Source organism: Silurus aristotelis (genome assembly GCF_946808225.1).
Source record: "Silurus aristotelis genome assembly, chromosome: 13".
NCBI classification, from domain to species: domain Eukaryota; kingdom Metazoa; phylum Chordata; class Actinopteri; order Siluriformes; family Siluridae; genus Silurus; species Silurus aristotelis.
This window is the reverse complement of record NC_139586.1, coordinates 22,461,116-22,487,123: the sequence shown is the minus strand read 5'-3', so window position 1 is coordinate 22,487,123 and position 26,008 is coordinate 22,461,116.

Below are 26,008 nucleotides of genomic sequence, written 5' to 3'. Positions count from 1 at the left end.
AGAGTGGGGTGTCCAGCAGCACAACCTTGTCCTTGTGCGGTACTTTGGTGGGTAGGGCGTAAGCCTCCAGAGTCTCAGCGAGAGCAGGACCGGAACCAACAAGGAGTGGGGGCACCCTCCTCGAAGAGCGCCCAAGGGGAGCGAAACAGACATGGAAACACAGTTCTGGCAGTCGTCTCTTTCAAGATCACCTATCGGCTTTCCCGCCGAAAACAAGCTACACACAGGCTGTGTGTGTATCCCTTCCAGTAATAAAACAAGAATAGGGAGAAGCCCACGGCCAAAAATGTGTGCTTGGTTTATTTGGATGCCTTTATTCTTTTGACAAAACAGAGACAAAACATAAAATTTTCACACAGAGCACTTCTTGAACAAACAGAAGCTAAAGCCGGCTGGTCATGACATCACACCGACGGTGACAGCCTGTCTTCAATTTTGACTGATTGGATTTATTACTTAGAGCATGGACAACGCAGTCACGCTCCCAAAGCGTTCCAAAGCAGCTTGAGTTCCTGAAAGGGAACAGATCCAGTGCGACTTTCACGAAGTAACAAACGAGCAGTTCACACAATAGCACTTTATTAAACTATACTATTTTCACATGATGATGATATACAGTTTTTGCTTATTGTGCTGATGTTTCCCCTTCATCCGTGAGCAGCCAAACTAATCAATAACGGCATTTGTTGACAACAAATTTCATTATTGACTATTATCGATTTTATCGATTAGTTGTTGCAGCCCTAGTTTTATGTAGCAACTTGGTCTTAGAGTAAGGTTTTTTCATTTTACAGTGTCCTGCACCAGCTGTATATGACTTAAATGACAATAAAGCCACATGACCTCGCAGACTAAAAATGCATTGATATTTCCCCCCTCTTCATATTTCTGAAAAATCCAACCCTAAATGAACCTTAAATAAAATCTTTTTAATTTTGTCTTTTCATTTTGTGCAGCGAGAAAACAAACACAGAAATCTACCAGAGGCATCGCAGGCGGAGTCTCGGACAGAGGGCTGCCCTATAGACTATTAGGCCACACCCATTTCCCCCCCAGGATGTTTAAAAGACACTCATCTTTAGTATCATATCTTTTTAACAATTGTAGTAATGAATTGTGTAGTTTGAAACAGGAAGGGAACTAGGAAAGTGATAATCATTCAGCGGTCATGTGACCCTCATTAAACCCAGGCTAATTAAAATGTTCTCATTAGAAGTTCATTATTGTGATTAATACTGCAGTACATCCTCAGTGAGACACGCCCGAGCACAGAATAGCACTTCTTTCAACTTTTATTCAACTTCATGGTGACAGACTGCATTTATCTTTATCCTGTCTGTATCACTCCCTGTTCCTGTCTCACTCTCTCTTTTTCTTTCTTTCTTTTTCTCTTACTGTCTGTCCATCTCTCACTCTCTTTTTCAAACTGTTTGCTCCTGTCTCATTTCCTGTTTGTGTCTGACCATCTGCTCCTGTCTCACTGTCTTTTCCTCTCAGTCTCTTTTTCTTACTGTCTCAGTAAGTTTCAGTCTCACTCTCTGTTTCTCTCACTGTCTGCTTCTGTCTCACTTTCTGTTTTTCTCACTCTTTCTTTCACTGTCTGTTCCTGTCTCACTCTCTGTTTGTCTGTTCGTATTTTACTTTCTATTTTCTACTCTCTTATAGTTTTTTTTCCTATGCATCTCTCTCTTTCTGTCTCACTGTGTATGCCTGTCTATGTTTCTGTCTGGCACTCTTTTCCTCTCGCTCTATCTCTCTTTTTCTCTCTCGCTTCTTGAAGGACATTAGTTGTGTCTTTGGTAAAACTCATTAACTGTAAGCTCGTTTCCCGGTTTCTCTTTCAGTCAAAACAGTTTTTGCTTTTCATTTTTCAAGCTTGCCCTTTTGTCCTCCACAGCATCCTTTCCTCACTCTCTCTCTCTCTCTCTCTCTCTCTCTCTCTCTCTCTCTCTCTCTCTCTCTCTCTCTCTCTCTCTGCTGTTAATTAATAATCTGCATTTTTGCTTTTTCTCTGTGCTAATTCTCGGTTTAGTGTTGCGAAGCTGCGCAGTGTGTGTGTGTGTGTTATACTATGCAAACAAATTCAGGTTTAATTGACTGATGGATTTGTATTATGCCTTTTTCGATATCTCTCTCTCTCTCTCTCTCTCTCTCTCTCTCTCTCTCTCTCTCTCTCTCTCTATTTTAAATTAATCACCACAAAAAAAAAAAAAAGAATAATTTGAAATTATTTATAGTACAGGGGACAGTGTAATAATAAATCCAAAAGCTCAGTGAATTGTTGTCCTTCTGAAAAATATCTTCATTTACTGTATATGTAAAGTATATGGCCTTCAGCTCATTTGCATCTTTTGGTTCCTTGTTTCTCATTTTCCTCCTGACAATACGCCATAGATTCTCAATTGGGTTTAGGTCAGGTGAGTTTGCTGGCCAGTCAAGCACACCAACACCATGGTCATTTAACCAACTTTTGGTGCTTTTGGCAGTGTGGGCAGGTGCCAAATCCTGCTGTAAAATGAAATCAGCATCTCCATAAAGCTGGTCAGCAGAGGGAAGCATGAAGTGCTATAAAACTTTCTGGTAGACGGCTGTGCTGACCTTGGACTTGATAAAACACAGTAGACCAACACCAGCATATGACATGACTCCCCAAACCACCACTGACTGTACAAACATTACACTGGACCTCAAGCAACTTGGATTCTGATCACTGAGCAACAGTCCAGTACTTTTTGTCCTTTGCCCAGGTAAGACACCTCTGACCTTGTCTCTGGTTCAGGAGTGGCTAAACACAAGAAGGTGTCAGTTGTAGCCCATGGATACGTCTGTGCCTGTTGGCTCTTGAAGCACTGACTCCAGCTGCAGTCCACTCTTTGTGAATCTGCCCAAATTCTTGAATGGGCTTTGTTTTACCTTTTTCTACCACTTTTTTCCTTCCATTTAACTTTCCATTAATGTGCTTTGAAACAGCACTCTGTGTACAGCCAGCTCCTTTAGCGATGACCTTTTGTGTCTTACCCTCCATGTGCAGGGTGTCAATGAGCGTCTTCTGGACAACTGTCAAGTCAGCAGTCTTTCCCATGATTGTGTAGCCTGAACCAGACTGAGACACAATTTAAAGGCTCAGGAAACCTTTGCAGGTGTTTGGATTTAATGAGCTGATTAGAGTGTGACAGCACGAGTCTCCAATATTGAACTTTCTCACAATATTCTAATTTTCTGAGATACTGAATTGTGGGTTTTCATTAGCTATAAGCCATACTAATCAAAATTAAAAGAAATAAACACTTGAAATATGTTAATCTATGTGTCTGATAAATCTATATAATATACAAGTTTTACTTTTTGTATTGAGTTACTAAAATAAATACATTTTTTATTGATATTCAAATTTATTGAGATGCACCTGTATAATGACTTCATATCCTTGCAACCCCACCTACCTCTAATTCTGACTCCGCCCCTCATACAAGCTGAGGCCAATTAGATTTCTGTACACAGTGTGTGCAAAATGAATCAGAAGGTCACTAATCAATTTATAATTATGGTCATAATCAATTCATAATTACTAAAAACAGCTTTCCACCTTTGAGTATTAAAAGATTAAGTAAAGATAGGAGAGAAAATACAAGATGTGAGAGGTGGTAGCTCAGTGGTTACGGACTTTGGATCAGATGGTCATGGGTTTAAATCCCTGCTCCTTCACCAAGCTGTCACTGCTGGGACCTTTGAGCAAGGCCCTTAACCCTCAACTGCTCAGTTATAAGTCATTCTGGATAAGGGCATCTGCCCAATGCAGTAAATGTAAATGGGATGAGAAATAAAAAGGAGAAAAAATATTTAGTGGGGGAAATGACAGAAAATAAAGTAAATGTTGAACTAATAGATTGTAGATGCGAGTGCAGGCTTTTATTGGGCACAGTGTAAAAATAACAACAAACGGTGAAGACAAAACAAAACAACACAACACAACACAACATAAAGACTATGGGCAAAGCTGTGACAGAAGCGTCACAACATCGACAGGAACATGAGGACGAGGTACACAAAAACCCGAACTAAAATAGTAGTCAAAGTAAAAACAGGAGCGAGTGAGCATTGGTACTGCTGGGAAATGTAGTTTCATGTTTTTTTTTTCTTGGCACCCTGACATAGAGAATGGTTCAATAGAAAATATAAAAAAAGAAAAAGAAAAGAAATTAAAGGTGAAATGGGAAAAGGTGAAAGAAATACAAAATGAAAAAACATAGTAATAAAAAAAATAAAAGAAAAAATAACAGAAAAAGAAGAATTCAAGAGCAATAGAAACTAAAAACATGAATAGCATAAAATTTACAAACACCCAGAGAAGAAATGAATAAATGAAGAAAAACACAAGCATAGAAAAGAAGAAAAAGAAAAAAAGCAGAGCAATAGTTAAAGAAAAAGACAAAAAAAATTAATATATATATATATATATATATATATATATATATATATATATATATATATATATATATATATATATATATATATGGGTAAATAGAAAGAAAAGCAAGGGATGAGCAAGATTTTAATTAAAACAATGAATGGTAACAAAGTGGAATCGGAAGTAGAGAGAAGGTGAAAAAAATATATGATGGTAAAATATGAAAACTTGGTCTCACTCAGAAGTGGATAAAGTGATTGATCAATCTAAAAAAAAGGTCAAATAAAAAAAGGGGAAAAAACTGAGAAAAAAAATGAAAAAGAAAAGAAATTCCTTTGCGTCTGAATGGTCTGTAGATATTTTCTGTGTAAAATAAAAAATATTATAAATGAGGGCATGCAGCGATGAGCGATGTTTTCTGTTAACTTTACAGACGTTTCTTTGTGTGTGAGACAGAGAGCTGTCAGGGGCATGTGGAGCACATCTGTGTGTGTGTGTGTGTGTGTGTGTGTGTGTGTGTGTGTGTGTGTGTGTGTGTGTGTGTGTGTGTGTGTGTGCGATCATCTGATACTGAGCTGTTCATCATCAGCCTGTCGGCTAAATCCCCTCCGTCTGAAAGCTGTTTAGTCCACGATAATAACCACATTGTGCTTTAGGACCAGAATCCAGTGACACACACACACACACACACACACACACACACACACACACACACACACACACACACATACACACACACACACACACACACACACCACTATCAACATCATCATCATCATCATCATCATCATCATCTATTCCAATCGGCTCTTGTTTTTATTTTTCCATTTTTATCAAATTTTTTTACTTCACCCACATTACAGTCATGGGCCAAGTCCCAAACCACACACTACTACACTACATAGTGCACTACTATTAATCATGACAGCGTAACTGCGGAAAATTATAATAACACAACTCTAGTCGACTGGATTTACAGCACTGTGGTACCTAGCCAGCAGAATGCCAAAGTTTCTACACCCTTTCTTCGAAAGAGTGAAACCATAATGTCTGGGCAATAAAAAAAGTGTGTTGTAAGTGGACAAAATGATCCAGTATAATATTGATATTGGTGTCAGTGATAATAATAGAAGTAATACACTTTATATCACATATATTGCTTTATAAATGCAATATTTATAAGGAAGTTAGCAAAACTGTACATAGCGATACATTGTGTGTATTATTAAAATACAATATTTGAATCTATTCCTATTGTAAGGATAATAAATCAAAACCAGAGTCACCTTTATTGCCAAGTGTCATGTATTGCATGTAAAAGGAATATGTCAGGGTGTGATGCTGCTATAAAAAGACAATAAAATCTAATAAAATGAAAAATAAATAAAGTAATAAATAAGGAGACTTTACAATTTGTGCAGGGTATGTAAAAATGAGTTAATATAGAAATAATCCAAGGTGCATGTTTGCAATATGGTAGTCAATGTTGAATTGTGTTAATGTAACTCATATGAAATTTTTAATCAGTTCAATTCACTTTGTTCCTATCGCACTTTTCCGAATGGACACTCTCTCAAAGCAGCTTTGCAGAATGTAAAATTAAATAAAAGTGAACTATGTGTATTTATTGCCAATAAGGAAACCTGGGGTGACTATGGCAAGGAAAAACTCCCTTAGATGGTATGAGAAATAAACCTTGAGAGGAACCAAGACTCAAAGGGAAATGAGCAGTGTGGGGTTTAGTTCAATAAAATGTTAGTGTGTATGGAGTCAGATAAGTGTAATAGCAGGTCCTTGGTATTAAATAGGATAGAAAGAAGCTGTTTCTCTGGTGTGAGTTTTTGGTCCTGATTGACCGCAGCCTCCTGCCAGAAGGGACTGGCTCAAAAAGTCCAGGGTGAGAGGGGTCAGCCACAATCTGAGTCATCCCTTCAGGGTCCTGGAAGTGTACAGTACAGTACAGGTCCTGTAAAGGTGGAAGATTGCAGCCAATCACCTTCTCAGCAGAGTGGACAACATGCTATGGTCTGCCTTTGTCTGTAACATGTGATCAATGATGAGGTGTAGAAGTGCACCTTCATTGACTTCGGTAGTTTTAACTTCTTCAGTTGTCCCAGCAAGTACAACCTCTTGTGTGCATTTGTAATCAGAGAGCTAAAGATTCAGCTTCCAAGTAAGGTCCTGAGAGATAAGGGGGTTCCCAGGAAGCAGAAGTAGTCGACACAGTATTTCATACAATATGAATGGCCTGGGTTTATCCCAAAGTCGCAATATAGCAGTCTTTTATGGTTTTTAAGAGACACATGCATGTTCATTTTATTTCTATGCAGCAAACTAAGTTATTTATTAGTATGAAGACTTATTTTTCCCAAACAAAATAGATGTAACACTGAATTTTAATTTTAGTTTAAATTTTAACAGCTCTACTAACATCTTTTCTCCTGTTCTCCATCTTAATAGAACATAAGTGCTTGAAGCCATAAATGTGAAATTTGTACTCACCTGTTTAAAAAACATTCTTCTAGTCATTTAATGACCAATTGTTTGTTTTTTCCCTATAACTTTTTCAGGTCTTTTTCAGGTTTTATTTATCTTTAAAAACGTTTTTAAATCGGATGTTGATGTCGAAGATTTATTAAAAAAGACACAAAGATACAATGGTTTTTCTAGAAGATTGAAGGGAATAATGAAAGCAAAAAAAGAATACAAATCACATACCATACTTATGATCTGGTGTCTGCAAAATTTTGCCAATATAGTGTGTAATATTACATTCATGTTCCTAATGTATATGTCAGGGATCCACCTGCCACGCCCCCTTTGGTGGCTCTCTATGCCTCCGCTCTCTCTAGATTTCCAGGTTTAACCACGCACACCTGGAGCTCATCATCACTTATGCCTCCGCTCTCCCTGGAGCTCCAGGCATAGAGAGCCACCAAAGGGGGCGTGGCAGGTGGATCCCTGACAGTATAAGTGGTATTAAACCACACACTGCTGCCACACAATGATAATACACACTCGCTAAGTTGCTAAGCAGAAGTGACTTTACTTTAAGCTGTCAGTCATTTGCAACCATCTCCAAACCTTAACACGAGAGAATTTCCTGCATCAAAGTTGTGTAATTATTTAGAAACACAGTGACCTAGCCATCAATCACATCACAGAATATACACTCAGCATAGACCCTAGTGAAGTGTGTCTGTGTGTGTTGCATGTGTATGTTTATCTAGCCAACAGTAGCTGAGTGTAAGCTCCAAGCTGAAAGTCACCTTTAAAACTGATGTTGACTTTAATTTCATCCAAATCCTCGTTTGGTTTTTACATTTACTCGCAGCACAGATTCGCAGCACAACATTGTGTGTTTGGGATACAGCGATGAGTTCAGTCCAAATAAACACCATTTCAGTCATCTAGAGCTTTATTTAACCATCTGTGTATTTACTCACCTCTACATTGGGCTGTATTTGTTTCGGAAATATGCACAGTTTTGTCCTTTAAAACTTTTTAATTAAATATTTTTAATCGTGCATGCTTTTTTTTTTATACAAAAAGTTGTCCCTTTTTGTAGTTACTCAGCCACAAAATTAGACAAAAAATGAAAGTGTTCCTGTGAAAAAAGATGTTTTTCCGTGTTGTGCTTGTGAGCAAAAACTCTGTGTAAACAAAACGCTCTCATTCATGTCCATGTACTAATTCAGATCAGATTTCTTATTAATTTAAGTCTGATTCATGTAAAACACATGGCTGAGTTAGTGCCTGGGAAGGAGTGTGTCATTGGTTGGTTAGATGCAATAGGTGTTACAGGACATAAGTGTGGCGATTGGTTCTGAATGTGAAGAAACTAAATTAATTATGAACACACATACACACATACACACACACACAAACACACACACACACACACACCAGTATCAACATCATTTTTTCCAAATGGTTGTTGACTTTATTTCCATTTTCTCTCCACCCACATTACACCAGTCGTGGGCTCCGTCCCAAACCACATACTACAGTACAACACTAAATAATGCACTATTAATAATAATAATGATAGAGTAACTGCAAAAAAAATTTAATAGCACAACTCCAGTCGCCTGGATTTACAGCACTGTGATACACACATAGTTTAACTTTTACATAGCCAGCAGAAACGTTTTTGCACAGTTGCTTGAAAAAAAATTAAACCATCATGTCTGGGAAATAAAAAAAGATCCCAGATGACACACTACTACACTAAATAGTGCTTTACTTATTATGACAGAGTAACTGCAAAAAATCTTAATAATACAACTCCTTTTAATTAACTAACTAGACAGTATAATGCACAAGTTTGTGCACCCTTGCTTCATTAAAACTATCATGTGTCTAGAAATAAAAAGTGTCCCAGACCACACACTACTACACTAAATAGTGTATAATTTATTGTGACAGTGAAATAACATGTAATACACACATGGTGCTTAGTTACAGTACCAAGCCAGTAGAATGCAAATGTTTGTGCACACTTGCTTCAAAACAATGAAACTATCATAATCTAAGAAATAAGTGTACTAAATCAAACGATCCACGCACTGCATTGTATATTTAATTCCTTTAATCCAGCTCATGTAAAACATGTGATCGTTTAGCATAGTTGGAAAGTAATGAATTAATTTACTCTTGTTGTAATTGAGTAGTTTTTGTATACTTCTACTTTTAAATAATAACTGAGTAAAAAAAAAAAAATTATAAATAATAATAATGCAAGGGGGAAAACTTGCATCGTGGAATCTACTGCACTAATTGAAAAATGGAGACGGACAAGACTGACACCAGTGATGCTGACCCAGCTAAAATTCAATCCAGTCGAAAGTTGTTCAATGCTCACTGTCTGAATTCTGAATCTGCATTTGCGATTTCTCTTATTATCATAAATTACACTATAACATTGTGTTATATTTTTGCTGCGAAAGTGCATAACTCAAATTAGACTTTAGTCATGGACTGTAGTAGGGTTTTGTTGTTATTGCAATTTTAATTTGTAATATATATACTGTATGTGTATATATATATATATATATATATATATATATATATATATATATATATATATATATATATATATATATATATATATATATATATATATATATTAATTACTCTTTCCACCATTGGTGCTTTGAAGCCTGTGAAGGAGCATGTCATTGGTTTGTTAGAACCATTGAAAGACCACACATCTTAGTGGTAGTGGTAGCTCAGTGGTTAAGATGTTTCACTTGTAATCGAAAGGTGGTAAGTTAAAATCCCAGCACCACCAACCTACCACTGCTAGGCCCTTGAGCAAGGCCCCTAACCCTCAACTTCTCAGTTGATAAAATGACAAAAATGTAAGTAAGATAAGAACTAGATAAGAACGCCTGCCAAATGCTATAAATGTAAATGAATAAGACCTTGTGTTAAAAGTGGTACTGATTCTGAACAAACTAAACTTACAAATAATTAAAGGCTGTAAAAGAAAGGAACAAACAAGTCTTTCGTCAGTTCGAATGTGGGTCTTACTGGTTCAGCAAATGGAGAAGGGGGCTGAGACAAGCTTTGAATTTAAAGAATGCAGTGCTTTGGGGTAGTTTTATATCTGCACACAGAGCATAATTGCTTTCATACAAAGTTATATCCTCGTCCATGACTACTCTTAATTTAATGAACATAACATACATAAATGCAGAAGGAGTCACTTAACACATCAGTGAACAATTCAGACCAAAAAGATTAAAGATTAAACCACCATGCACCTATAACGAGAAACATAAATATGTTACATATGCTGTTTCTTTAGCATTGAACATTTTAAGGCTTTGGCATGAAGTACCTACAGTAGTTCCACAACTTCAATTGACTGTAAAAAAGAACATTACTCATCATCACACACTCTGGTGCTCGGGATATTTCTCACTCTCTGGTGTTTGTGATGATTTCATGATTTATAAACCCATTTTTATTTGGTGTCACCCAAATGAGGATGGATTTCCCTTTTGAGTCTAGTTCCTCTCAAGGTTTCTTTGTCATACCATCTCAGGAAGTTTTTCCATGCCCAGGCTGCTCATCGGGGATAAATACATATAATTTTAAATAGAAATTTAATTTGTTTTATAATTCTTACATTCTTTGAAGCTGCTTTAAGAAAATGTCCATTATAAAAAGTGCTAGAGAAATAAACTTGAATTGAACTGAATTCAATTAAATTCAATGAATTTGAAAACACAAATCTGGGCACGAGCAAAACAGCATGAGACAACCAGCGAGAGAAAGTGCAGTGAACGCTGAATCTAGTTACATTTGCTAATCATTTGCAAACCTAAATCAGTTGCAAAAACAAACTTGGTGCAGTGGATTGAGGGAAATGTACTCCCTGTCCATAATCCTGATGATGTCCTGACACGAGACAACAATTCAAATAAAAAGTGGAAAAATTTTCCAAACTAGTAACATTGGAGTTAGAAAGAAAGAAAGTAAGAAAGAAAGAAAGAAAGAAAGAAAGAAAGAAAGAAAGAAAGAAAGAAAGAAAGAAAGAAAGAAAGAAAGAATATATACTGTCACATATACATTATAGCACAATTAAATTCTTTTTTCACATATCCTAGTGATGTTAGGTAAAACAAGGTCAGCAATAATACAACACCCTTGGAGCACAGAGGGTTGAGGGCCTTGCTCAAGTGCCCCAAGAGTGCTAGCTTGGCGATACCAGGGTTGAAACCTCTGACCTTCTGATCAGTAAACCAAAGCCTGAACCACTGAGCTACCACCTATACCACCTATAAGATGTTTGGGGAAGACAGGAAATAGTTGGGGAAGTGATAGCTCAGTGGTTAGGGCTCTGGGTTATTGATAAGACGGCTGGTGTTTTGAACACAAATATCGCCAAGCTGCTACTCTTGGGCCCTTGAGCAAGGCCTTTAACCCTCTGTGCTCCAGGGGCACTGTATCCAGTTGACCCTGCACTCTGACTCCAGCTTCCTTACATTACTTGAATATGCGAAGAAAGTCGAGTAAAAAGACGAGTAAAAAATTCCATTTAGGGCAGAAGTGAAGAGTAAAGTCTTCCTGACTGTAACCCTTGTGGGGGTGTGGCTTTATTAAGATATAAATTCCTAATCATCATCGTTCTCTCAGCTTCAGGCTCTCACGCTTTCTTTCCTCGCTAATTACTCTTTCTACACACTGATGTGGCCTTACTTATATTTTCTCAGCAGCAAAAATATTCCACAAAAATTATTCAATAAATAAGCGACGAGCCAACGAACGTGAGCTTGCTTTTCACTCCCAATACACCCCCCCACACACACACACAAATGGCTTGTCAAAATCTGAGCATCCACAAAAAGCGCCGTGATCCGAACGTGTTCCAAATTAGCATTCCATTGTGTTTCCCGCTCCGGATGAGAGGCGTGTGGAACTGCGTGTGATTTGTTATGACGTAAAAAAGAGCCGAGGGGAAACAAAAGCAGAACTGATCCAAAACCCAGACACAAAGCCAAAAAACCAAATGTGCCATGATAATAAACCAAATTTATTTGCTTTGCTTTTCTTTGTTTGTAAACTTGAAAGAGATTTGAAAATTTAATAAATGTGAAACTGCGTCAGCTGTTCAGCGCAAAACAACAATAACTGTCTCCTTCAGTCTCTGCTCTCCCTACATTTATCCCTGTCCATTTGTCTGTCTGTCTTTATTACTTTTTGTCTGTCTGTCTAAAAACATATGTCTGTATGTCTACCTATTTATATTTGTCTCCATCGCTTTAACCTGTCTGTCAGCTTCTTTGTGTTTGTAGCTGTCTGTCGTCTCTTTGTGTCTTAGACTGTCTGTCTCTGTTTTATACCGTCTGTCTTTCTCCTTTTGTTTTAACCTGTCTGTCTTCTCTTTGTGTCTTTATCAGTCTGTATGTCTGTTTGTGTTTTGAACCTGCCTGTCACTTTGTGTCTTTATCTGTCTGTCTGCCTGTCTCTGCGTTTTAACTTACCTGTCTGTCTCTTTGTGTCTTTAGTCTTTAACTCTTTGTGTCTGTCTCATTTAGCTTGAACCTATCTGTCTGTCTCACTGTATCTGTCTGCTTTTTTGTATCTTTATCTGTCTGGCTGTCTCTTTGTGTTTTTACTTGTCTGTCTGTCTCTTTGTGTCTTTATCTGTCTGGCTGTCTGTGTTTGTACCTGTCTGTCTCTCTCTTTGTGTTTGTAGCTGTCTGTCTCATTTTGTTTGAAACTGTCTGTCTGTCTCTTTGTTTTAGTACCTGCCTGTCTGTCTCTGTGTGTCTTTATCTGGCTGTCTCCTTGTTTCAACCTGTCTGTCTGTCTTTTTGTGTCTTTATCTGTCTGTTTTTTTTTTTTGTGTTTGTAGCTGTCTTGTCTGTTTCTGTGTCTGTGTCTGTCTGTCTGCCTGTCTGTTTTTTTGTGTCTTTCTGTCTTTGTGTTTGTACCTGTCTGTCTGTCTGTCTGTCTGTCTGTCTGTCTGTCTGTCTGTCTGTCTGTCTGTCTGTCTGTCTGTCTCATTTTGCATAAACCTGTCTGTGTCATTATGTCTGTCTGCTTTTTTGTATCTTTATCTGTCTGGCTGTTTGTTTGTGTTTAAATCTGTCTGTCTGTCAGCATCTTTGTCTGTCTTTCTCTTTGTGTTGACCCTGCCTCTGTCCGCCTGTTTGAGTCTTCATCAGACTTTCTGCCTGTTTGTGTTTGAAACTGTCTTTCTGTCACTTTGTGTTTGTGTCTATCTATCTATCTATCTATCTATCTATCTATCTATCTATCTATCTATCTATCTATCTATCTATCTATCTATCTATCTATCTATCTATCTATCTATCTATCTATCTATCTCTCTCTCTCTCTCTCTCTCTCTCTCTCTCTCTCTCTCTCTCTCTCTCTCTCTCCCCCTCTCTCCCTCTCTCTCTCTCTCTCTCTCTCTTTCTCCCTCTCACTTTGCTATCTCTATATTCCCCCCCACCACCACACAGGTAAGAATGTTCCTCTCATTGTGAAACAGACAGACGGCAGAGAGCCAGACAGCTTTAGTGTGTGATGGATGTGATTAGGTGCAGTGTGGACTGCATCACGGCCGTGTTATTGGATGATAAAGTGTGTGGCAGGAGGTCAACAACAAATCAATGTGAACTGATATGAGTAAGAGTGAAACACACTCTCATTTCTCTGAGATGCTACGAGGGGAACAGACGAGTGTTGTGCGAGTGTGTATGTCAGGTTCCACTGTCAACCGAACCAAAAGAGATGACAAAAATTGACATTTTAACCTTAATTTCTGCTACTGCTCTTTAACAACTAAAATATTTTATTAAACATAAATAAGTGTACACAACTACACTACTGTATGGTAAATAATAATAATAATAATAATAATAATAATAATAATAATAATAATAATAATAATAATAATAATAAATAAAAATAATTAGAGCCAGTTATATATATACAATTTAGACAAATGCATTGGAACACCTGACTTTCCACCCATATGTGATTCTTCACCAGACGGTTACCACAAAGTTAAGGCACACAAATTCTTTTATTTTTGTTGCCTTTGAAAGCCTTGAGTTAAATTAGAACACCCAAACCTGTTCAAGCATAACAGTGCCCCTGTGCAAAAAGCCAGCTACATAACAATATGGTTTACATGGGTTGGAATGGAAGATCTGTTGTGGCAGCCTATAGAGCTCTGAACTAAACCTTATTAAACACCTTTGGAATGAATTGAAAAGCTGACTGCACCAAAGGCCTCCTCAATCTACATCAGTACCTGACCTTACTACCAACCTTGTGGCTGGATGAACTAGGATCTTCACAGCCACATGCTAAAATCTTGTAAAACATCTTCCCAGAACAGTGAAGGTTCTTAGAACAGCAAATCGGGTCTCAGTGTGGGAAAAGATGTTTAAAAGTCACTTATGAATCTTATGGTCAGATGTCTACAAGCCTTTGTTCATGTTATGTAGATATAAATAATCATACAGCCAGTTACAGCATTTCTCAGTAATTCTTTGGTTTATTCATTCTAAAATTTCACAAGTATATAATTTTTCAAGACTCTTTGATGTTGTGGGTGGGTTTAAAAATAAGTGATAAATAATTTAGATGGCTATATGCCACTATAGAGTTATTATATGTGATAAAAGCCTTGCCATGTGTTATTACGAAATGATAAAGAATTATACGCACATTTATAACAAATACAGATATTCGACTGGATTCGTCATTTCTTTTGGCCAGCTGTGTGTTTATGAAAGACAAGAATGCTTTATTATATCTGTCTGAAACTGGAGAGTGGAAATAGATCTCTGACGCTTTTATTGCTCTACACTGTGCAGCTGAAAATAATGAAACATCTTAAGATATTTACGAGACGCACGGTGACATTTGCATGCGATGTGTGCGAGGGATTTCCCAGCATGCACTGCCTGGCTCACATTCATTCATAATTAAAGGTCTTTTTTACATCCACAGGAAAAAAAAACAAACATAATGATAATGATGGTAATGAGCAGAGAGGTCAACCGCAGGCCAAGCTGTTTTAGATGACTGTAACAAACACACAGTAACAAATACCGCGTAATGATGGGGAAAAAAAAGAAAACGCTTTTTTCCTTCTATTTATTTTTAATTAAAGTGTTGGTTGACTTATTTGTCCATTTAGTTGGATCACAAGAAAGTGAAGTTTATAACCTGCAAATTAGCTTTAAACAAAATGATTTAAATGGCATTTGTACAATAAGCGATGTCATTAATGATACTACACTATGTGATATATTTACATCAAATCAATATTCGGTGACCACCCTTTGGCTGCAAAACAGCATCAATTCATCTTGATGTTTGTAATAAACGCACACAGTTTTTAAAGGAACTCAGCAGGTAGGTTGTTCCAAACATATTTGAGAACTTAGCAGATATCTTTTGTGGATGTAGACTGCCTTAAATCCTTCTGTCTCTTCATTTAATCCCAGACAGACTTGCTGATGTTGGGATCAGGACTCTGTGGGAGCCAAAACTTTTACTTTCAGGTTTCCTTCTTCTTGTCTATGCTGAGGATTGTTCTCAATGACATTGAATGTATGTTTGGGGTTGTTGTCCCGCTAAAAATAATTTGCAACTTGTCTTCAATTTGCCCAAGTTCTCCCACACCACCCCACTGCTGCGCTCCCTTCACTGGCTTCCAGTAGCTGCACATATTAGATTCAAAACACTGATGCTTGCATACAAGACCAAAGATGGACCAGCACCATCTTACCTCAAAGACCTCATCACACCTTGCACTGCACCACGCTGTCTGTGATAATCCAACACTGCTACTGTACCACCTTCTCTCAGAATGAGAGGTAAGTATAATTCAAGGCTCTTCTCATGTCTGGAATGAACTGCCCCTAGATGTCAATACAGCGAAGTCCCTAGCTATCTTTAAGCGACGTTTAAAGACCTACCTCTTCCTAAAACACTTAAATTAGCACTTTCCAAGTTTGCTTTGTAGAAATCAAGAGATGTAGTCTGATTTATATTAAGTTTGTAATCTAGCATACCAGTGTAGATTCATTCATTGCTAGAGACTCAAAGCACATTTGTACGGCGCTCTGGACAAGGTGGTATGCTAAATGGCGCAAATATAAACGTAAATGTAAAGAATAAATTTGGGGTCCCATTGAGGTTGCCTTTAATCCTGCCCAACTCTCAACGCAATTACAAAGTTGAAGGAAACTTCAACTTCTGGACTTAAAGTCTTCACAATTTTTTTTTTCCAAACTTAAAGGAAAACTATGTTTTGCTAAAGCCAAATAATACAATTTTTTGATTCATCATCAAGGAGCACCTGCTTCCATTTGTCTGCACCCCAGATTCTATATTCATATGCATAATTAAGTCACAGCTTTGTTTCCATGTCAGAAGTCGTAGTTCGGAAGTAAACATGATGTGTCTTTCATCTAAAACATTAAGTTTCCGTGGCCACAACGTTACCAGTTTCTTTGTGCTTTTTCAAAATAGCTTGAGCAGGACATCTTGACACCCCAGTCTGCCTTGAAACCTTAAGTTAGAGGACACCTTGCTGATGAAGTACCAATACATTGTGTCTTGTTGCTGTGCTTAGTCTTGCCATGGTGTAAAATGAAATTGTCTTCCACAACTTCACCTTAGGTTTAAGTCTTCTACACAGCTGCATCTGTTTTAGGATATGAGTGTGTTTTAACCAACATATAAAAGTGATGATCATAAGCACCTGCTTGGTAGAATTGGTGAATCATACACCTGACTCTGATCCCACAAAATCCCTGACCTGTGCACTTGTACAAAGTTGCAAGTGTAAGAATTGAAAGCCAAAGTGTGGTCAGACAAAATATTGATTTGATTTAGATTTTCTTTTTACCAGACATCCACATTGTATTTGTGTGTGTGTGTGTGTGTGTGTGTGTGTGTGTGTGTCTATATATATATATATATATATATATATATATATATATATATATATGTAGTGTATCGTGTATCTCAAAAGGGCTTTTCAGTTGTTTGTGTTGAAAATAATTTTTTTCTTTTTTTATTGAACAAACTATTATTTAGAAATACCCATCACATTGTGGACATTACGTTAAAATGTTCTGAGTCTTGATCTGCATTATCCTAAAGAAACTGAATGATGTGTTCAACAGCAGCTTATCTCTGATCTTACTTTTCCTCTAATCCCTTATTGTTCTGTTCCCTTAAAGGAAAATTATGAAACTCCTGGGATTAGGTAACTTAGAAAGAGATGACATGCAGTATCTTCGTGAGATCCTATGTAACAAGATCGCTACTTCCTATTTGTGAACAAAAGCTAACCTGAATTTACAGAGGAATATTTTGGAATTGAATAGGCAGTAAATTATGAATCTTTAAAACTTTCTTAAGGATTCTACCAAAGGTCATTCTGACTGAAATAAAAATTTTAAGATTTATACAGCCATTATTTTTTTTTATTACATTAGAACCACAGTAATCAATACTTTGCTGACAAATGTGATGATGTGAATTTTACATCAATGTATTTTTTTTCTCAATAATTATAATATGTAAAAATTACATAGAATAAGTTCGAATTAGCAGATATGAAATGGTCACAGGTCAGTATATGAAGAATTAAAAAATAAATAAAAAACAAATTATTTCTGTTTATAAGATTGTTTTGTACATCTCTCACATCTCTAGCAGCAGCAGAGTCTGAAATATGGCTGGAAATTGCAGAAATGTTTCTGTTGGACTGAGAAGAAAGAAAAAAACAAAAGAAAAAAAAAAAACAGATTCCCATTGGAATCTTTTTCTGCTGATTGCTGATCTGAGTGAGATTTGTAGGCCTGTAGCACAAAACACAAAACATTTAGAGCAAATATAATTTTGGCAAGTTCCCAGACATTTGTGGTGCATTTAGAATTTGTCCAAATTGAATGTTTTCTTTTTCTCTGTTACTCTAATGCAAGGGTGCCAATACGTCGATCTACCGGTCGATCGCAAAGGTAGTGTGAGTAGATCGCATGACATTAAAAAAATAGACTTGAATGAAAATGTGTCAGGTATAATGTGGTACAAAAAAATTTATAAAAATATATATATACACACGTTTTTTTTCCACATGAATTGAGTTGTAGATTTTTCTTCAGACTGGGTTTTTTAATGAAGGCTATACAAACACAACACAAGGACTTACTTTTAAAACCCAAACAAATTGTCTGTGATATTTAAAATTCTGTATGTATTGCAGGCATTTCATTCAAAATGTAATTTATTTCTTTGATTTTATGAATAATGCTTTTTTTTAATGCACTTGATCGAGCACATACTATTTTATGATACTGAATTGAGGTAATTTAATCATACTTGATTCAGAATATGACACTATGAATTTAGTGTTAGTTAATGACCATTCATTTAATCAGAAAACACCAGGACATATCCAACTCCATCTTTACTTTATATGTTATTATCTTTTTTACTCTCACACAAACAGAACACACTGTATTTAAAAATGTTCTCAAATATGAGCAGAGTGGAATTTGTAATAATTTTTGAAAGATTTGGTTTTAATTTTTATTATTATAACCAACAAAAGAGCAATGAAGTCTGTTTGAAACCCAGTACTGGTCATATCAACCCTAATCCCTTAATCCTTTTCCCCCGAGATCAGATTAGAAAAACACACAGTAAAAACAAATGTAAAAAAAAGACATCTCATTTAGAAACAAATATATAAAAATGTATCTATTTTTTTATATTTATCAGACAGTCTATCTATCTATCTATCTATCTATCTATCTATCTATCTATCTATCTATCTATCTATCTATCTATCTATATATATATATATATACAGTGGGTACGGAAAGTATTCAGACCCCCTTAAATTTTTCACTTTTTGTTATATTGCAGCAATTTGCTAAAATCATTTAAGTTCATTTCTTTTCCTCATGAATGTACACATAGCACCCCATACTGACAGAAAAACACAGAATTGTTGACCTTTTTGCAGATTTATTAAAAAAAAAAAACTGAAATATCACATGGTCCTAAGTATTCAGACCCTTTGCTGTGACACTCATATATTTAACTCAGGTGCTCTCCATTTCTTCTGATCATCCTTGAGATGGTTCTACACCTTCATTTGAGTCCAGAAATTTTTGATTATACTGATTGGACTTGATTAGGAAAGCCACACACCTGTTTATACAAGACCTTACAGATCACAATGCATGTCAGAGCAAATGAGAATCATTGAGGTCAAAGGAACTGCAGATCTGGCCAAGGTTCCAAAAAAATGTTTGCTGCACTTAAGGTTCCTAAGAGCACAGTGGCCTCCATAATCCTCAAATGGAAGACGTTTGGGACGACCAGAACCATTCCTAGAGCTGGCCGACCGGCCAAACTGAGCTATCGGGGGAGAAGAGCCTTGGTGAGAGAGGTAAAGAAGAACCCAAAGATCACTGTGGCTGAGCTCCAGAGATGCAGTCGGGAGATGGGAGAAAGTTGTAGAAAGTCAACCATCACTGCAGCCCTTCACCAGTGGGGCTTTATAGCAGAGTGGCCCGACGGAAGCCTCTCCTCAGTGCAGGACACATGAAAACCCGCATGGAGTTCTCCAAAATGGTGAGAAATAAGATTCTCTGGTCTGATGAGACCAAGATAGAACTTTTTGGCCTTAATTCTAAGCGGTATGTGTGGAGAAAACCAGGCACTGCTCATCACCTGTCCAGTACAGTCTCAACAATGAAGCATGGTGGTGGCAGCATCATGCTGTGGGGGTGTTTTTCAGCTGCAGGGACAGGACGACTGGTTGCAATCAAGGGAAAGATGAATGCGGCCAAGCACAGGGATATCCTGGACGAAAACCTTCTCCAGAGTGCTTTGGACCTCAGACTGGGCTGAAGGTTTACCTTCCAACAAGACAATGACTCTAAGCACACAGCTAAAATAACGATGGAGTGGCTTCACAACAACTCTGTGACTGTTCTTGAATGGCCCAGCCAGAGCAATGACTTAAACCCAATTGAGCATCTCTGGAGAGACCTAAAAATAGCTGTCCACCAACGTTTACCGTCCAACCTGACAGAACTGAAGAGGATCTGCAAGGAGGAATGGCAGAGGATCCCTGAATCCAGGTGTGAAAAATTTGTTGCATCCTTCCCAAAAAGACTCATGGCTGTATTAGATCAAAAGGGGGCTTCTACTAAATACTGAGCAAAGGGTCTGAATACTTAGGACCATGTGATATTTTAGTTTTTCTTTTTTAATAAATCTGCAACAGTGTCAACAATTCTGTGTTTTTCTGTCAATATAGGGTGCTATGTGTGCATTAATGAGGAAAAGAAATGAACTTAAATAATTTTAGCAAATGGCTGCAAAATAAAAAAGAGTGAAAAATTTAAGGGGGTCTGAATACTTTCCGTACCCACTGTATATATATATATATATACAGTGAGGAAAATAAGTATTTGAACACCCTGCTATTTTGCAAGTTCTCCCACTTAGAAATCATGGAGGGGTCTGAAATTGTCATCGTAGGTGCATGTCCACTGTGAGAGACATAATCTAAAAAAAAATCCAGAAATTACAATGTATGATTTTTAAACTATTTATTTGTATGATACAGCTGCAAATAAGTATTTAAACACCTGTCTATCAGCTAGAATTCTGACTCTCAAAGACCTGTTAGTCTGCCTTTAAAATGTCCACCTCCACTACATTTATTATCCTAAATTAGATGCACCTGTTTGAGGTCGTTAGCTGCATAAAGACACCTGTCCACCTCATACAATCAGTAAGAATCCAACTACTAACATGGCCAAGACCAAAGAGCTGTCCAAAGACACTAGAGACAAAATTGTACACCTCCACAAGGCTGGAAAGGGCTACGGGGAAATTGCCAAGCAGCTTGGTGAAAAAAGGTCCACTGTTGGAGCAATCATTAGAAAATGGAAGAAGCTAAACATGTCTGTCAATCTCCCTCGGACTGGGGATCTATGCAAGATCTCACCTTGTGGGGTCTCAATGATGCTAAGGAAGGTGAGAAATCAGCCCAGAACTACACGGGAGGAGCTGGTCAATGACCTGAAAAGAGCTGGGACCACCGTTTCCAAGGTTACTGTTGGTAACTAAAACGTCATGATTTAAAATCATGCATGGCACGGAAGGTTCCCCTGCTTAAACCAAAACATGTCCAGGCACGTCTTAAGTTTGCCAATGACCATTTGGATGATCCAGAGGAGTCATGGGAGAAAGTCATGTGGTCAGATGAGACCAAAATAAAACTTTTGAGTTATAATTCCACTAAATGTGTTTGGAGGAAGAAGAATAATGAGTACGATCCCAAGAACACCATCCTTTCTGTGAAGCATGGGGGTGGTAGCATCATGCTTTGGAGTTTTTTTTCTGCACATGGGACAGGGCGACTGCACTGTATTAAGGAGAGGATGACCGGGCCATGTATTGCGAGATTTTGGGGAACAACCTACTTCCCTCAGTTAGAGCATTGAAGATGGGTCGAGGCTGGGTCTTCCAACATGACAATGACCCGAAGCACACAGCCAGGATAACCAAGGAGTGGCTCTGTAAGAAGCATATCAAGGTTCTGGCGTGGCCTAGCCAGTCTCCAGACCTAAACCCAATAAAGAATCTTTGGAGGGAGCTCAAACTCCGTGTTTCTCAGCGACAGGTCAGAAACCTGACTGATCTAGAGAAGATCTGTGTGGAGGAGTGGGCCAAAATCCCTCCTGCAGTGTGTGCAAACCTGGTGAAAAACTACAGGAAACATTTGACCTCTGTAATTGCAAACAAAGGCTACTGTACCAAATATTAAAATTGACTTTCTCAGGTGTTCAAATACTTATTTGCAGCTGTATCATACAAATAAATAGTTAAAAAATCATACATAGTGTTTTCTGGATTTTTTTTTTTTTTAGATTATGTCTCTCACAGTGGACATGAACCTACGATGACAATTTCAGACCCCCTCCTTGATTTCTAAGTGGGAGAACTTGCAAAATAGCAGGGTGTTCAAATACTTATTTTCCTCACTGTATATATATATATATATATATATATATATATATATATATATATATATATATATATATATATATATATAGTAGAATTCTACCATATATTGTAAAATTCAAGAGTTGTATTTATATTACGTTTGTAATCTTGCGTACCAGTGTAGATTTATTTATTGCTAGAGACTCAAAGCACTTTTGTACATCGCTCTGAAAAAAGTGTCTGCTAAATGTAAATGTGTATATATATATATATATATATATATATATATATATATATATATATATATATATATGCACAGAGAGAGAAAGAGAGAGAGTTTACCATCTGTATATACACTGTGTACAATTGTTTGTCTTGACATTTTTCAACATGGGCCTGCTGGGTGCTCCTCAATATTCATATAAACTTATTAAATATTCACATCGGCTGTTATGCACCTTTTGTGCTTACTTTACAGCCTATTCTTTATTGTATTTAAATTACTTCGAATAAAAAACAAAAACTGAAAAGAAACTTTTAACCTTCTCTCTCCTTTCTCTTCACAACTTTGAGAGCTGAAATGTTGAATTGTATAATAAAGAGTGCAAGAGTGCTACAATAATAATAATATAATAATAATAAATAAATAAATAAAATGTATTTACACTCATTAGCGTAAGACTTGTAAGATTGATGGAAGTTTGAAGATTATTGTTGTACAAGCTTTTTTACCAGAGCAAATGAAAAGTAAAGTTACAGTTGTTTTATAATAGTTCATAATAATATAATATAATATAATATAATATAATATAATATAATATAATATAATATAATATAATATAATATAATATAATATAATATAATATAATATAATATAATATAATATAATATAATATAATATAATATAATATAATATAGGATAGGGCCTGCTTAGACTGCTGCCCCCGCGACCCGAGTTACGGATAAGCGGGAGGAAATGAATATAATATAATATAATATAATATAATATAATATAATATAATATAATATAATATAATATAATATAATATAATATAATATTATATTATATTATATTATATTATATTATATTATATTATATTATATTATATCAAGCATCATGTGGATCCAGTGTCACTTTAAATGTAGTATAATTATTCAAAAATTATAAAAAAAAAAGAATTTATTATAAAAATAATAACTTTGTGAAGTCAGAGTTAAGGGGCGTGGAGGTGGAGGTATACCAAACTTCTTTAATACATAGCATGTATCCAGTTATTCAATGATGTTCAATTGTTTAACTACAAGTCTCACAGGTTTCTAAATCACATCAGCATGTCTACAGGCCATTACTGAAAAACTCTGAGGTGATAAAATTTACTTGAGCTATGTTAGCCTCATTACATCAGTGCAGCTCCTAACAGATACACAGATGCATGCTGTCAAATGAAAACTAACTTTATAGAAAACAACAGAGAACAGTTTAATAATTTTACACCTGCTTTTACTGAATAGTACGTGCCTGTAGCATAACATATGTTAATCTGCATGCTAACAGTGTGTATGTGTGTGTCTTTCTGTGTGTTCATTTAGACGAACACAGCAGCTGCTCTCACATGTATATTCAATATGCATCCCTCAGAATGCTCCCTAATTAGTGAGGACCAAATGGCAGCTCAGTGGAGGAAGTGTGTAACGAGCTGTGACAGCTTTCCTCGCAATAGGGTGTGTGTGTGTGTGTGTGTGTGTGTGTGTGTGTGTGTGTGTGTGTGTGTATGCACTACCGAGACAATCCAATCATGGATATGACGCATTAAAATTCAGTTTAAAACACAAATAATTTCTGCAAAAAAATTTAAAGGCCATGGCCCTTTGCTGGGACTGACACAACAGAGGCCACACTTTTAGTAATGGGGCTGAAATATGCAAACGTCATGGCTACCGTTTTGATTGACAGGTCTAGAGGCCACACCTCCTTTACTGGAATAGGCAAAAAAAAGCTCAAGTGTGAGCTTATGAAAGCACAATTACTATTGAGCAGCAATGTACCACTGAAGAATGTTCTTGGGCACTACTGTGGGTATTTGAGAGTGAGGTAGAAATACAGTATGTGTAATGGAGAAGGGTGTGTAATGAAGAATTGTGCGTGTGCGTGATGGAGAAGTGCTGAAGTGAGCTGTGAGTGAAGTGAAAGTGTGTTTTGAGACAAAGTGGCAGAGTGTGTGTTATTTGTAGCTTCATGTTCAGATAAACGTGACATGTTTCATCTTCACAGCTGGTAGGTAAGAAAGACATGCAGATGAACACACACACACACACACACACACACACACACACACACACACACACACACACACACACACACACACAAACTGCTTCCTTTTGCATATAGTACTGGTTTAAATAGTTTATATGAGTAATAACTATAATCCACGGTGAGCAGTGTGTACACCTATGGTGTGAAATCTTAGCATGTGGATTCTCAGTGTGTGTCTGTATAAAGGTAAAACTCCATTATCTGATTTTAAAGGCTCTTAAGCATCTCTTTTAAAATAAAATCATAATAAAATGGTTTGGGACACAGTCGATAATACCCAGGCACTGAGGCTCTGAGCACCTGTGATCCATTAATCAGCCGTTAATTAAAGGGAGAAAGAAAAGAACCTCACACACACACACACAGACAGACCACAATGAACGTCATGAGATTTTGGCCAGACTTTGGTAGACCACAGCCAGAATTAGCTAATGACATAGAGTTTAAATCTGTGGCAATTCACTCTGCTGAAAAATCACAGAACTATTACAGTTATATTTTAACACACACACACACACACACACACACACACACACACACACACACACACACACACACATTATATATATATATATATATATATATATATATATATATATATATATATATATATATATATATATATATATATATATATATAATATATTATACAGGCACAGTACTGGAGTTACAATGGTTCAACTTCTGATTTTTTGCAATGACTATAAATAAAATATAAATAAAAAAACAAAAATGTTCACATTTTCATGTGGCATTTTAATTTCCATATGATGTGTTGGGCTGCTGCCAGGATGTACACGTCTCCCACCTTGTAAGATGCCTTACTCTTGCCAGCGGTTTGCCACATTCATGTACATTCATTCAAAGTTTATACATTACTGTACTATAAATTGCTTTTTTTTGTTAAATTATGCATTGTAATTTGCTAAATTATTAACAAATTGCAGTAGATTATCTCATACTGATCACCAAGGCGATAATTCGACTCAGATATATTCATGTACGATGTGACGGTGTCATTGTAGCACATCTCTATCATAAGTCAGTGACTGCCTGTGTTATGTACATCCTGTGTATATTAACTGCAATGACAAAGTTATCTGTTCTTATTTGATATTATAAGTTATTATTTCATTTGTCTGTCAGTCTATCTATCTATCTATCTATCTATCTATCTATCTATCTATCTATCTATCTATCTATCTATCTATCTATCTATCTATCTATCTATCTATCTATCTATCTATCTATCTATCTATCTATCTATCTATCTATCTATCATCACAGCTGTACATCAGCCTTGGATCAAAATATAACAAAATACATTCCACAGTGTGAATTTTTGGGTTTTACTTCAGAAGCTAAATTTTAAGTCACCCCCCAATTTTTTCTTTTAAATGGGGTTGAGTTCCAGGGATTGACCTGGCCACTCCATTGTCCCAGTTCTTCTTGTTTGAAAGATGTTGTTCATTGTCTTGTTGAAACTCAAAAAGGACATTTTCTTTTTACATACTCCTCAAGTATTTGATTTATTTAATCTGATTCATTATCAGATTATCCATGGTACACGATAGAAAGGCCCAGTACTGTGGTATAAAAAACATCCCCATTTCATTGTTTCTAAACCACCATGCTTCACTGTTTTCACAGTGTCCTGTTGCTTGAATTCAGTCGCCTGATGTACTGTCGATGACCACTAGCCCTGAATAGATTAATTTTACTCTTATCAGTCCTGCTTCTTGCTAATAGCTTAGCTTCGATCA